Genomic DNA, 12307 nt, shown 5'->3' with positions numbered 1-12307 from the left:
GCCGGGCTAACACCAAGATCCTCCGTGGTTCCCTTGGAGCCATTCAAGAACAAAGTATTTAAGCTCAGGAGACAAGGCCCCGGCAAGAGGAGCTTGCCGGGAAGGCCAACCAAGGCACTTCAAGGAACTTGCCGCGACGCGCCACGCGCTCCGGCAAGGCAACAAGGCCCCGGCAAGAGGAGCTTGCCGGGAAGACCAACCAAGGTACCTCGAGGCCCGGTGGGCGACAAGCCTCCGGACCCAACAAGATAACAGCAGCGGCAAGGCGCTTGCCGCGGCAGGCGGCCACTCTGTGCCCACGCTCCAGCGCATCCACCAACGTGTCGCTCTGGGGGCCTCTCCAGGCGCGCGTGGCGGGAGGCTGTGCAGCCAGCGGTGCGCAGCGGCATGCGAAGCTGACAAGATCGCCATCGTGGCGAATGGTGGCGCCCCTAACGGTCCTTTTCTGCACTGTTTGGGTGACTCAGACGGGCATTTAATGCCCTTGTCCCCTGCCGTCAGGGTTAGGTAGGGTGCACTGTACAAGTAACTGTACCAACCACCTCACTTTTTACATTTGTACCCTTCTCTGCGTTGCCACCTGTCGGTGACCCCTTTAGCGTATAAAAGGAGGCCCATGCGCAATGTAGTGGGGGGTCGGTTGGTTCGGGGTTGAACTGGTTCACGAAGTTCGACTAGTTCGGAACCCAGAAAAACACTACGCTCGCAAGACCAACAGCGTCATGGCACTTGCAGTGCCATACGCATGATAGGCCAAGACCAAGCTGGTGGATCTCGGGGCGCTCAAGACCAGCATGCACGCCAGCGTGCTGGCACGAGCGGGGCACGGTCGCCTGGACGGGATACTGCTCCTTCTAACATAGTTAGAAGTCCGAGCACGTCCCGCTCCTCGCGCCGTCTGCCACTGCCACCCACCACTTCAGCAGAAGCTTTGGCACGAGCTCAACTTCTCCTAGATTACCCTCCGACTTCGGACAAGATCGACGAATGGAGGGCCACCATTCAGAGTCTCATCGGCTACGCCAACGGCGACACTCCACGGCGGTCGAGCACGTAGCCGCCGCGGCAGGGTTGCCGGGCGCGAGCCGGTGGCGACGAAATGGGTGGAGGTGCAACTACCATGCAATCACCGCCCCAAAGGCCAAGATCGCCGACTCGCCGTATCCACCTCGACAGTGACTCCATCGCATCGTCGGATCCACGAGCTCGTCACGATCAGCGCCAAGTTCTTCATGATCGACAACAAGAAGACGCTCGAACTCGCATCGAGCGCCAAAGAGAAGCGCGACGTCAATCCGACAAGCGCGTTGGGCCCTCTGTTGACATGCATGCGCCAGGGGAACCAGGCGATCTGCTGTACGCGGTAGGTTGCCCTGCGTTCACTCGTGAGCTGCGGCAAGTCCAGTAGCCCAGCACGAAGAACTTCAAGCCAGACGTACCGGAGAAGTACGACGGCAAGACGCATCCGTCGGAGTTCCTTAGCATTTACACCATTGCGGTGCAGGCTGCTGGGGGACGGGATGACAAGATCCTTGCCAACTACTTCCCGCTAGTACTCAAGCCCAACGTCAGGTCCTGGCTCATGCACTTGCCGGACAACTCCATATCCTCTTGGGCTGATCTGTGCCATCAGTTTGTCGGCGCCTTCACAGGCGGACACAAGCCTCATGGCCAGGAGAGTGATCTTCATCTGCTCGCCCAGAAGGAAGGAGAGCCCCTGCGCAAGTACATTCAGAGATTCAGCAGTGTGCAGCACAACATCCCAGACGTCCACCCTGCCGCGGTGATCAGTGCGTTCCATCAGAACGTGCGAAACCGCAGGATGCGGGAGGAAATGGCGATGTGCAAGATCAGGGGCGTCAGTGAGTTATATGCACTGGCCGACAAGTGTGCATGTGCTGAGGAAGGAAGGAGACTCCCCGGAGAGAATGTAGGAGCGGGAGGATCTGACAGTGAAGATGCTGCCCCGGCAAGGAAAAACCGGCGGCGGAATAACAGAAGGAGGAAAGGCAAAGAGGTGCTAGTTGTTGAGCAGTCCGGCAATGGTGGTGGCACCAAGGAAGCCAAAGCTGGTGACTCCGGCAAGGAGGTTTCCGCGGAGGTGGCGGTCGCCGACAAGCAGGACGACACCAACAAGCAGTATTGCAAGATCCACCGCACCAAGGGCCATGATCTCCAGAACTGTAAGAAAGTCGAGCAGCTTGTTGAGCAACAGAAAGCTGACTACGAGCGGCGCTACAAGGAGAAGGCCCAGGAAGGTGTTGGGGGATCTGGCAAGAAACGTCCCGGCCGAGGAGGACGCCGCGGCAAGGCCAAGCAGCGGCAAGGAGACAGACCTCCTCGCGGCCGCGACAAGGATGAAGATGACGACGACGATGAAGACATGGATGATGAGGAGACTGATGAGCAGGAGTTCCAGAAAGCCACAGAGGTCCTGTGCGTTGACGATGGTGCTTCTCTGCACACCTTGCACCGCCAGCTCAAGCAGTGGGTGCGGGAAGTTAATGCAGCAGAACCACCCGTCGAGTCACGCAAGCCTCTGAAATGGTCCAGCACGCCTATCATCTTTGATATTGAGGACCACCCTGATCGCATAACTGCGGTCGGGTGCTTGCCGATGTTGGTTTCACCAACAATCCGCAACCTCAAGGTCACTAAGATGCTAGTTGATGGCGGGGCCGGCTTGAACCTGATCTCCTCCGCGGTGCTCCAGAAACTCCAGATCCCTGACAGCGAGCTCGAAGAGACTGGTACATTTCAAGGAATCAACCTGGGAAGAAGCAAGCCGAAGGGAAAGATCACGTTGCCGGTAACATTTGGCAGCGAGCTGAACTTCAGGACTGAGAGGGTCACATTTGATGTTGCTGACTTTGCATTACCTTACAATGGAATCCTTGGCCGTCCGGCACTCGCCAAGTTCATGGCAGCCTCTCACTATGCATACAACGTACTGAAAATGCCAGGCCCGATAAGTGTCATCTCTGTCCCTGGCGACAAGAAGGATGCTCTTATCTGTGCCGACAAGATCTACCGGGAAGCAGCAGCCGCAGCAGAATGCAAGACACTTGCCGCTGAAGCTCCCGGGGGGAAGAAGAAGACCAAGTCCAGCAAGAGTTCTGATGGCCACTCCGGCAAGCGCACCTCTTCGGAGTGCTGCGCTACCGTCGAGGACGCACCATCGAGCTCCATCGGCAAGTGTAAGAAGGCAATGACAGCTCCACCTGAGACCAAGAAGGTGTCCGCCAAGGAGGACGGCGCTGGTGGTACCTTCACCATCAGCGCCACTCTTGACCCCAAATAGGAAAGCGCGCTCGTTGCTTTCCTGCGGGCGAATGTCGACGTGTTTGCGTGGCAACCGTCTGATATCCCCGGTGTTCCCAGGAAAGTAATTGAGCACCACCTTGCCGTCTGTCCTCATGCGCGGCTCGTCAAGCAGAAAGTCAGGAAACAGGCAGTGGAGCACCAAGAATTCATCGCAGAAGAAATCAAGAAGTTGGAAGCAGCAGGCCTTGTCAGAGGAGTGCTCCATCCCACATGGTTGGCCAATCCTGTTGTCATGCGCAAGGCTAACGGGAAATGGAGGCTTTGTATTGACTTCACTGATGTTAATAAAGCTTGTCCCAAAGACCCATTTCCCTTGCCGCGCATTGACCATATTGTTGACTCCACAGCCGGATGTGATTTGCTTTCATTTCTTGATGCATACTCAGGATACCATCAGATCTTCATGGCAGAAGAGGATGAAGAGAAAACCGCATTTATCACCCCGTGTGGCACGTACTGCTTCATACGGATGCCTTTCGGTTTGAAGAATGCTGGTTCAACATTCGCAAGGGTAGTCCACCACGCTTTTGAGCCGTAGATGCACAGGAATGTGGAAGCCTACATGGATGACATAGTGGTCAAAAGCAAGAACAGGGCGACCCTGATTCAAGATTTAGACGAGACATTTGCAAATCTGCGCAGGATCAACCTCAAGCTTAACCCCGAGAAGTGCGTGTTTGGAGTCCCATCCGGCAAGCTTCTCGGGTTCTTCGTGTCTCAGCGGGGAATTGAAGCCAATCCCGACAAGATCAAGGCCATTGAGCAGATTGAAGCACCAAAGCGCGTCAAGGATGTACGAAGGCTTGCCGGTTGCATGGCTGCTCTCAGCAGGTTTATCTCTAGATCTGCTGAGCGCGCCCTGCCATTTTTCAAAATTTTGAAAAAGGCAGGTCCAATGAAATGGACTCCGGAGGCGGAGGCTACGCTGCAGGACTTGAAGAGATACCTGTCCTCCACTCCAATACTTGTCGCACCTAAGCCGCAAGAGAAGTTGCTGCTGTATATAGCGGCAACCAATCAAGTGGTTAGTGCTGCGTTAGTGGCGGAGAGGGAGGCAGATGATGAGCCAGCAACCACGGCAGATGCATCCAGCGACAAGCAGGGGGCTTCGCAGACAAGCTCTAGTCCCGACAGAGATGGATCTGCGCAGGAGCATGATAAGATGCAAAAGAGAATGGTGCAGCGTCCAGTTTACTTTGTCAGTTCCCTTCTACAGGGGCCAAGATCAAGGTACTCTGGTGTGCAGAAGTTGCTTTTCGGCCTCCTCATGGCCTCGAGAAAGCTGCGCCATTACTTCCAAGCACATGAGATCACAGTCGTCACTCGCTTTCCGCTGAAGAGGATACTGCAAAATCCAGAAGCGACATGCAGGATTGTCGAGTGGGCGCTGGAACTGTCAAGCTTTGGCCTCAAGTTTGAGAGCACTTCAACTATCCAAAGCAGGGCATTGGCAGAGTTCATAGCAGAATGGACGCCAATACTAGATGAAGAAATTCCAGAGACGAGCATCCCCGTCAAAGAGGCAAGCAAAGAGTGGCTGATGTACTTTGATGGTGCCTTCTCGCTGCAAGACGCCGGTGCGGGCGTGCTGCTTGTCGCGCCCACCGGAGAGCACCTCAAGTACGTAGTCCAGATGCACTTTCCCAAGGAGCAAGCAACCAACAATACTGCAGAGTATGAAGGATTGCTTGCCGGTCTCAGAATTGCAGCAGACCTTGGGATCAAGAAGCTCATTGTCAGGGGTGACTCACAGCTTGTCGTCTGCCAAGTGAACAAGAACTACCAGAGTCCATTGATCGAAGCATATGTTGATGAAGTGAGGAAGCTAGAAGAGCACTTTGACGGCCTACAGATGGAGCACATCCCAAGAGCTCAGAATGACATTGCTGATGGCCTGTCAAAGTGCGCCGCACTAAAGTTACCTGTGGAACCAGGGATCTTTGTGCTCAAGTTGACTCAACCATCAGTAACACCATCAACTGGACAAAGCAAGAAGAGGAAGTTGATTTCTGGTGACTACTTTCCGGCAGAGCTCCCCGAAGCCGCCGCCAAGAAAGTCCCCAAGATCAACACCAAGGTTGCTGAGGGGCAGTTTGCTCCGGCAAGCCTTATGGTTTGTTCCGTTGAAGCAGACGCTCCCGACAAGTTTTTCTCCGGCAAGCTTGCCGGGGAACATCAAGCTCCGGCAGGGCCGCAAGTCCTTGCCGTGGAAGCGGATGTTCCTGCAGCAGCAGATGTGCCTTTAGTCCTTGTTGTCGAGCCACAAGCTCCAGCATGGGCATAGCAGATTGTCCATTTCCTTCAGACAGGAGAACTTCCCAAAAAGCAAGAAGAAGCGGAAAAAGTAGCCCGGCAGTCAAGTATGTACCAGTTTGTCGATAGCATACTGTACAGAAGAAGACTCAACGGTGTGAAATTGAAGTGTATTTGCCGGGAAGATGGACAAAAGCTGTTGGCAGAGATACATGGAGGCATATGTGGCCACCACATTGGCGCAAGAGAACTTGCCGGCAAAGCTTTCCGGCAAGGTTTCTTTTGGCCGACAGCCCTCCAGGATGCAACTGCACAAGTAACCAAGTGTGAAGCGTGCCAGTTCCACTCCAAACAGATACACCAGCCTGCTCAAGCTCTCCAGATGATCCCTTTATCCTGGCCATTTTCGGTCTGGGGGCTCGATATCCTCGGCCCTTTCCCCCGAGCTGTCGGGGGCTTTGAGTACTTGTACGTCGCAATCGACAAGTTCACAAAGTGGCCGGAAGTGCAGCCAGTGAGGAAGGTGACAGCACAGTCAGCAGTCAAGTTCTTCAGGTCAATTGTTTGCCGTTTCGGGATCCCTAACAGGATCATCACCGACAACGGCATGCAATTCACGAGCCGCACCTTCATGTAGTACGTCCAAGACCTTGGTGCCAAGGTCTGCTTCGCTTTTGTTGCTCATCCAAGAAGCAACGGTCAAGCAGAGAGGGCAAATGCTGAAGTGTTGCGCGGGCTCAAGACCAGAACTTTCGACAGGCTACGCAAGTGCGGAAGAAACTGGATCGAGGAGCTGCTGGTGGTTCTTTGGTCGATCAGAACGACGCCAAATCGAGCCACTGGCCAGACGCCTTTCGCTCTAGTCTATGGAGCAGAGGCAGTTCTCCCCACAGAACTCGTATACGGATCGCCTCGAGTGCTCGCTTATGATGAGCTTGAGCAAGAACAGCTGCGACAAGACGACGCGCTGCTCCTTGAGGAAGATCGTCTTCAGGCTGCTGTACGAGCTGCTCGATACCAGCAAGCTTTGCGCCGCTACCATAGCCGCAAAGTTAAGGCCAGAAGCTTCGAGGAAGGCGACCTTGTTCTTCGGCGCGTTCAGTCCGCCAAGAATTCCAACAAGTTGACGCCGAAGTGGGAAGGCCCTTATCGGGTGAAACGAGTCACAAGGCCTGGCTCTGTCCGCCTTGAGACCGAAGATGGAATTCCGGTGAGCAACTCCTGGAACATAGAACATCTTCGTAAGTTTTTCCCGTAGGGCGCGGTTGCCGGAACCCGTTCCGGCAACCACCTTTTGTACAAGTCTTGCCGCTGTTGCATGTAATCCTTTGTACAAAGCCGGGCGCAGATCCCGTGCATAAACAAAACCCCATGTGCTCTGCACAACTTGTCCATTTCATGCATTAGTTTCTTTCTTGCATGCGTTATCTAACACTTTGTGCAGCACCTACATCCGGTAAGCAATAACGAGCCGAAGGGCTCCATATCATTATTTTCTCTTCTTTCTTCTTTTTCAACAAAGGAAAAGAAGGTTCCCTCGCACACAAGTTTGCCGGGGGGGAAGGAGAAGATTGTGGTATGGACCAGGCGTCGTTCAAGCAAAGTTTTGCCTTGCCGGGAAGCAAACGACAGAAAAGCTAAGTTGCCAAAGTTTGAGCAATCAATTTTTAAATTTTTTGAGTTATCTTCCTCGAACGACCCTGCTTTGTATGGAAAACCTGTGCGCGGAGGAACCAACTCGTGGCTAGTTGCGCCCTTACTTTGTTTTGAGTCCGCTCAACAACTTAAGTGTGCTGCATCTAGTCGTGACAAGGTTTCTTGTCGGAAGCAGCGCCGCCAGCAGGCTACTGACGTTCCGCACTCAGCGCTCGCGGCTCGGGCGCCTGCGCCGACAAGTTCCCTAGAAGCGTAGGGTAAAAACATACAAAGGAAATAATCTAGTAGAGGAAATAACATAGAAATTGATAATAGAAATAAAGTTATATTACAAGATAACTTGTCGCAGCTCTAACAGACTGTTTTCATAACATGATTAGCAGCGACAAGGGAAAAGAGAAAACGGGCGGCCTAGTCTACGCGATCGCCCTCAACCCTCTTGATCTCGCTCACCTTGTCCACAATGGGTGCGACAAGGGCCTTGAGAGCATCCAGATCGGCGTCAGGCGGCAAGGACCTGAGGACGTTGGTAAGGTTGAGGCCTGGGTTGCGGAAGGCCACCTTCATCAGCACCTTCTGGAGAACCCCGACACAGATTTTGCACGACTCGTCGGCCAGCTGCTTTGGGATCCTCTCCCGGAGCCGCTAGAGTGCCGTTGCCACGCCCTTGAAGAACAGGCTGAGCTTGGCGCTGGGTTGGAGATTCTCGTCGGAGGGATACCCAAAGTCCTCCATCCCCAGCTGCGCCAGCTCCTCGTCGATGACTGCGGCAATATTCACCAGACCTCGGTCCAGTGCTCCACAGTATCTCTGAATGAGTTCTGGGTAACTGTGATGCTCTCCAGCAGTGCCTTGTCAGCTTTGACCTTCTCCGACAAGGTCTTCTCCCGCTCCTTGGCGGCCTCCAGCGTCTGCGTCAGCGTGGCCAGCTTCAGCTCCAGGTCTGCATTGGAATCCTTGGCGGCGCTGAGCTCCTTGCCTCTCTCAGCGAGAAGACCTTGCAGCTCACCGTGGGCGGCAGCATCCTTCTCACACTCACGCTTGAGCGCGGCAAGCTCCTCGCCGCTCTTCCCGATGTTGGCCTCCAGCTGCGCCACCTTCTCCTCCAGCTCTTTCTTGGCAGCCTCTGCGATTGCGGCAGCGTCCTTCGCCTCCTTGAGCGCCCCGCCAAGTGCTTGCTCGCGCTCAGTGAGCTCCTCCTCGTAGCTGTCGAGGTTGGCCTTCTGCTGCACCAATTCGCCTTCTCACGCGGACTGCTTCTCGGCGGCCAGCCTTTGTTCCTCCTCAGCTTCAGCCTTCTCGAGAAGGAAGGCCGTGTGCTCCTCGTCGAGTCGCTCCTGCTCCTGTGCCAGGGACCGGAGAGCTTCTTGATTGTGGCCCCGGAGCTCCTCCGCGCGCTTCTCCATGTCAACTCCCGCCTTCGCGACAAGCGCTTCCCGAGAAGCCAGCTTGGCTTGCCGTGCGCGGTAGAGTGACAGCAGCTTCCGCAGCAGCTTCTCCTCCTCAGGCTCGCCACTGCTGCCGTTGGGCGCGTCGACCAACGACAGTCCAGCAGAGGCGAGCACCTCCTCATCGAAAGTTTCCCCTCGACCGGCGCCCTGGAGCTCGACGCCCAGGGTAGCTTGATGAAGATATCGTCACCGGCCTTCAAGTAGGCGCCGGGCTGGGGCTCCTCGGAGCCCGGCTCCGCAGAAGCGGCAGAGGGATCGGCGGTCGGCGCAGCGCCTGGTGCTCCTGCGGCCTCAGGGTCGTCAGTGCGATCGCCCGACCCCTCGCCGGCTTCTGCGGCGGCAGCCTTGGCGGCCTCCTCACCGGCGGTCTCATCAGCACCGGACCCTTCCTCGCCGGCGCCCTCTGTCTCCATTGGCTCAGCAGCAGATGGGTCTGAAGAACGAAGAAGGGAGAAAAATCAATCAAAAATCCAAGAGAAGAAAATCAGAAGAAGAAGAACCCAAGGGAAAGTTTTTGGACAAGTGAATTACCTGTGCCAAGATCTGCAGTTGCAGTCTCGACCGCCGCAGGATTGACGGTGCCGCCCCTTGCCGGAGAGTTCTCCCTTGCCGGAGAGCGCTCCCTTACCGGGAACTCCTCCCTTGGCGGCGTAGATGAAGCAGATGGCACTTCGGGACCAACTTCTGGGTGCTCCTGATATGGCTGCTCTGCTCCTACACAAATCAACAAGCAAGATATCAACAAAGGAAAAAGCACTCATGCGCGCCTAATAGCGGAAAGCTAACTATGAACTTACGCTGGGGGCTTCACTGGGGGCTGCTTTGAGGAGTGGTTGCCGGGTCCGTCAAGGTGGTCTCAGACCCACCCCCTGCTGACACGGTGGGGTCATCTTCGATGACAATCACCGCGGCCTTGGCCCTCTTCGCCGCTCTCTGGGCCAGCATCCTGAAAAGAAAGGAGTCCAGATTGAAGCAAGTCAGATACAAGATAAAAACAGCAAGATTGAAGAACTACAAGAGCACCAAAGAAACTTACTCTTCTTCCTCCTCGTCGGAGCTGAGCACGGAAAGGTCGAAGTCCGGCCCCCCTCTGGCGCGGCGAGGCAGAGGAGTAGGATCCCTTGCCCGGTTGGCGGGGGCGGTGGCGGTGGCCCGTGAAGATCCCGCTCCAGTTGCCGCTGCTGCGTGGGGCGCTCCCGTGGCAACATTGCTTGCCGCGGTAGAGCGTGTCGCACGGCTTGGCGGCTGTTGACCTGGCTGCCGCCCCGCTACATCCGCGGCCCTGTGAAGACACCTTCTTGGTGGGGCCGGGGGCTCCGCCTGCGGCAAGCCTTCTGAAGGCTCGGGCTCTTCCTCGCCGGCCTCGCTCGGCTCAGCTTCAGAACCGGCAGGCTCTTCCTCGCCAATGAACTCCGCGCGCTCGGCGAGGTTTGCCGCCTCTGCAGCCTCCGCCTCCTCCACAGTGAACCTGAATGCGCCCGCGGCAGCTGCGGCCGCAACCTCTTCCACCCTAGTGGCGATGCGCTGCAGCTCCTTGTCGGTGGTGTCACGGGTGAGGCTCTTCTGCTCGTCAGCGTGGACCGACACTTCTTCCAAGTTGTCGAAGAATGCTTGCACGACGTCATCCGCAGGCTCTTGCCAAGTTGGAACGATTCCGTGTGAATCGCACAACGGCATCATGGCGCGGATCCGGTCAAGCGAAGAATTGTTACACCATGGAACGACGCCCCTCGGCAGCGTGAATGGGTGCTGGGGGTCGCGTTTGAACAACTCCAGGAGCATTGCATCCAGCTCCAAGACGGTGAAGTTGTAGTTGAGGCACGGCCGCAGCCTCATGATGTCCGCCGAGTTCTTGAATTCCCAGGCGGGCCTCCCCCTCTCCTGTAGGTGGGCGATGCGGCGGCGGAGGAAATCTGCGCCTACAGCGCCTACAGTGAGCCCAGCAAGCCTGAGGCGAAGGATCCTAGTAATGGCGATCTTCAGCCTCTCGTCTTCTGGGGCCACGTTGCTCCAGTCATTGCCGCGCACTATTGGAGCTTGGCGCACGGCGGTGAAGGGCTGCGGATTCTCCTCGACGATCCAGCACCACTCCGCTCTCCACTCCTCCCACTTGCTGCGGAGCTCACCCTCCAAGTATGCCTCCTTCTTGCCGACTCTTGAGCTCCAGGCGATCCCTCCGGCAAGCGGCTCTCCTTTCTCTACCCGAGGTATGAAGAAGTGGCGGAAAAGGGCAACATTGGGGTGGACTCCGACAAAGTTTTCGCACAAATGTGCGAAAACTGCCATGGTCAAAACGGCGTTGGGGGTGAAGTCAAGGAGGCGGAAGCCATAGGTGTTCATGATATCGCAGAAGAACTCCGAGAAGGGCGGGCAGAGCCCGCAATAGAAGAACAGCGCGAAGAATGGGTACCCGTTTTGAGCCAGTTCCGAAGCAGCGGCCGGGAGTACCCTCGTGCGCGGATGCGCCCGCGTCTCCATCGCCCAAAAGAGGTAGAAGTACTCCCTCAGCTCCTTCACGCCGAGCTGGGGGGAGAAGATCGCCCGCTCCTTCCGCAGCGCCGCGAGCCGCTGCGCCTCGGCTGACTTCACGCCCTTTCCCTTGTCGGCTTTCGGAGCCATGGCGGAGGTGGTGGTGGAGGTCGACGGCATTGGTGATGCTGGTGGCAATGGGTGGCGGAGCGCTGCTCTCTCGGCTTCGAGAAGAAGGTCGGGGAGGGGGGGGGGGCGGCGGAGGTTCGTGAAGATGGAGTAGTAGCAACTAGCGAGGGGGAATGAACTGCCCCTGTTTCCTCTGCTTATAAAGAGGGACGGGGCAGACGTTTCGCCCTTCTGAATAAAAACCACCCACGATCTCTCCCACGATGCCGCATTCAACGCGTGCCGTTAGGGGAGAGCGCGGTGGATACGGAGCGAGATTCGGCGTGGCCGAGTCCGCGTGTGCCCGTGCCCTGTCTTGGGCCTGGCCCAACAGCGCTCGGCACCGTGTCTGGCCCAGGCCCGGGGGCTCCTGTCGGTGTACTAGAATAGGGGTACCCTAGTACCCCGAACTTGTGCATGGGCAGTTGCAGCACCCCGCGGCAAGGCTTGCCGAGCTAACACCAAGATCCTCCGTGGTTCCCTTGGAGCCATTCAAGAACAAAGTATTTAAGCTCAGGAGACAAGGCCCCGGCAAGAGGAGCTTGCCGGGAAGGCCAACCAAGGCACTTCAAGGAACTTGCCGCGACGCGCCACGCGCTCCGGCAAGGCAACAAGGCCCCGGCAAGAGGAGCTTGCCGGGAAGACCAACAAAGGTACCTCGAGGCCCGGTGGGCGACAAGCCTCCGGACCCGACAAGATAACAGCAGCGGCAAGGCACTTGCCGCGGCAGGCGGCCACTCTGTGCCCACGCTCCAGCGCATCCACCAACGTGTCGCTCTGGGGGCCTCTCCAGGCGTGCGTGGCGGGAGGCTATGCAGCCAGCGGTGCGCAGCGGCATGCGAAGCTGACAAGATCGCCATGGTGGCGAACGGTGGCACCCCTAATGGTCCTTTTCTGCACTGTTTGGGCGACTCAGACGGGCATTTAATGCCCTTGTCCCCTGCCGTCAGGGTTAGGTAGGGTGCACTGTACAAGTAACTGTACCA

Source organism: Triticum dicoccoides, chromosome 2A (genome assembly GCF_002162155.2).
Source record: "Triticum dicoccoides isolate Atlit2015 ecotype Zavitan chromosome 2A, WEW_v2.0, whole genome shotgun sequence".
Classification (NCBI taxonomy): Eukaryota; Viridiplantae; Streptophyta; class Magnoliopsida; order Poales; family Poaceae; genus Triticum; species Triticum dicoccoides.
This window is presented reverse-complemented; position numbering follows the sequence as displayed.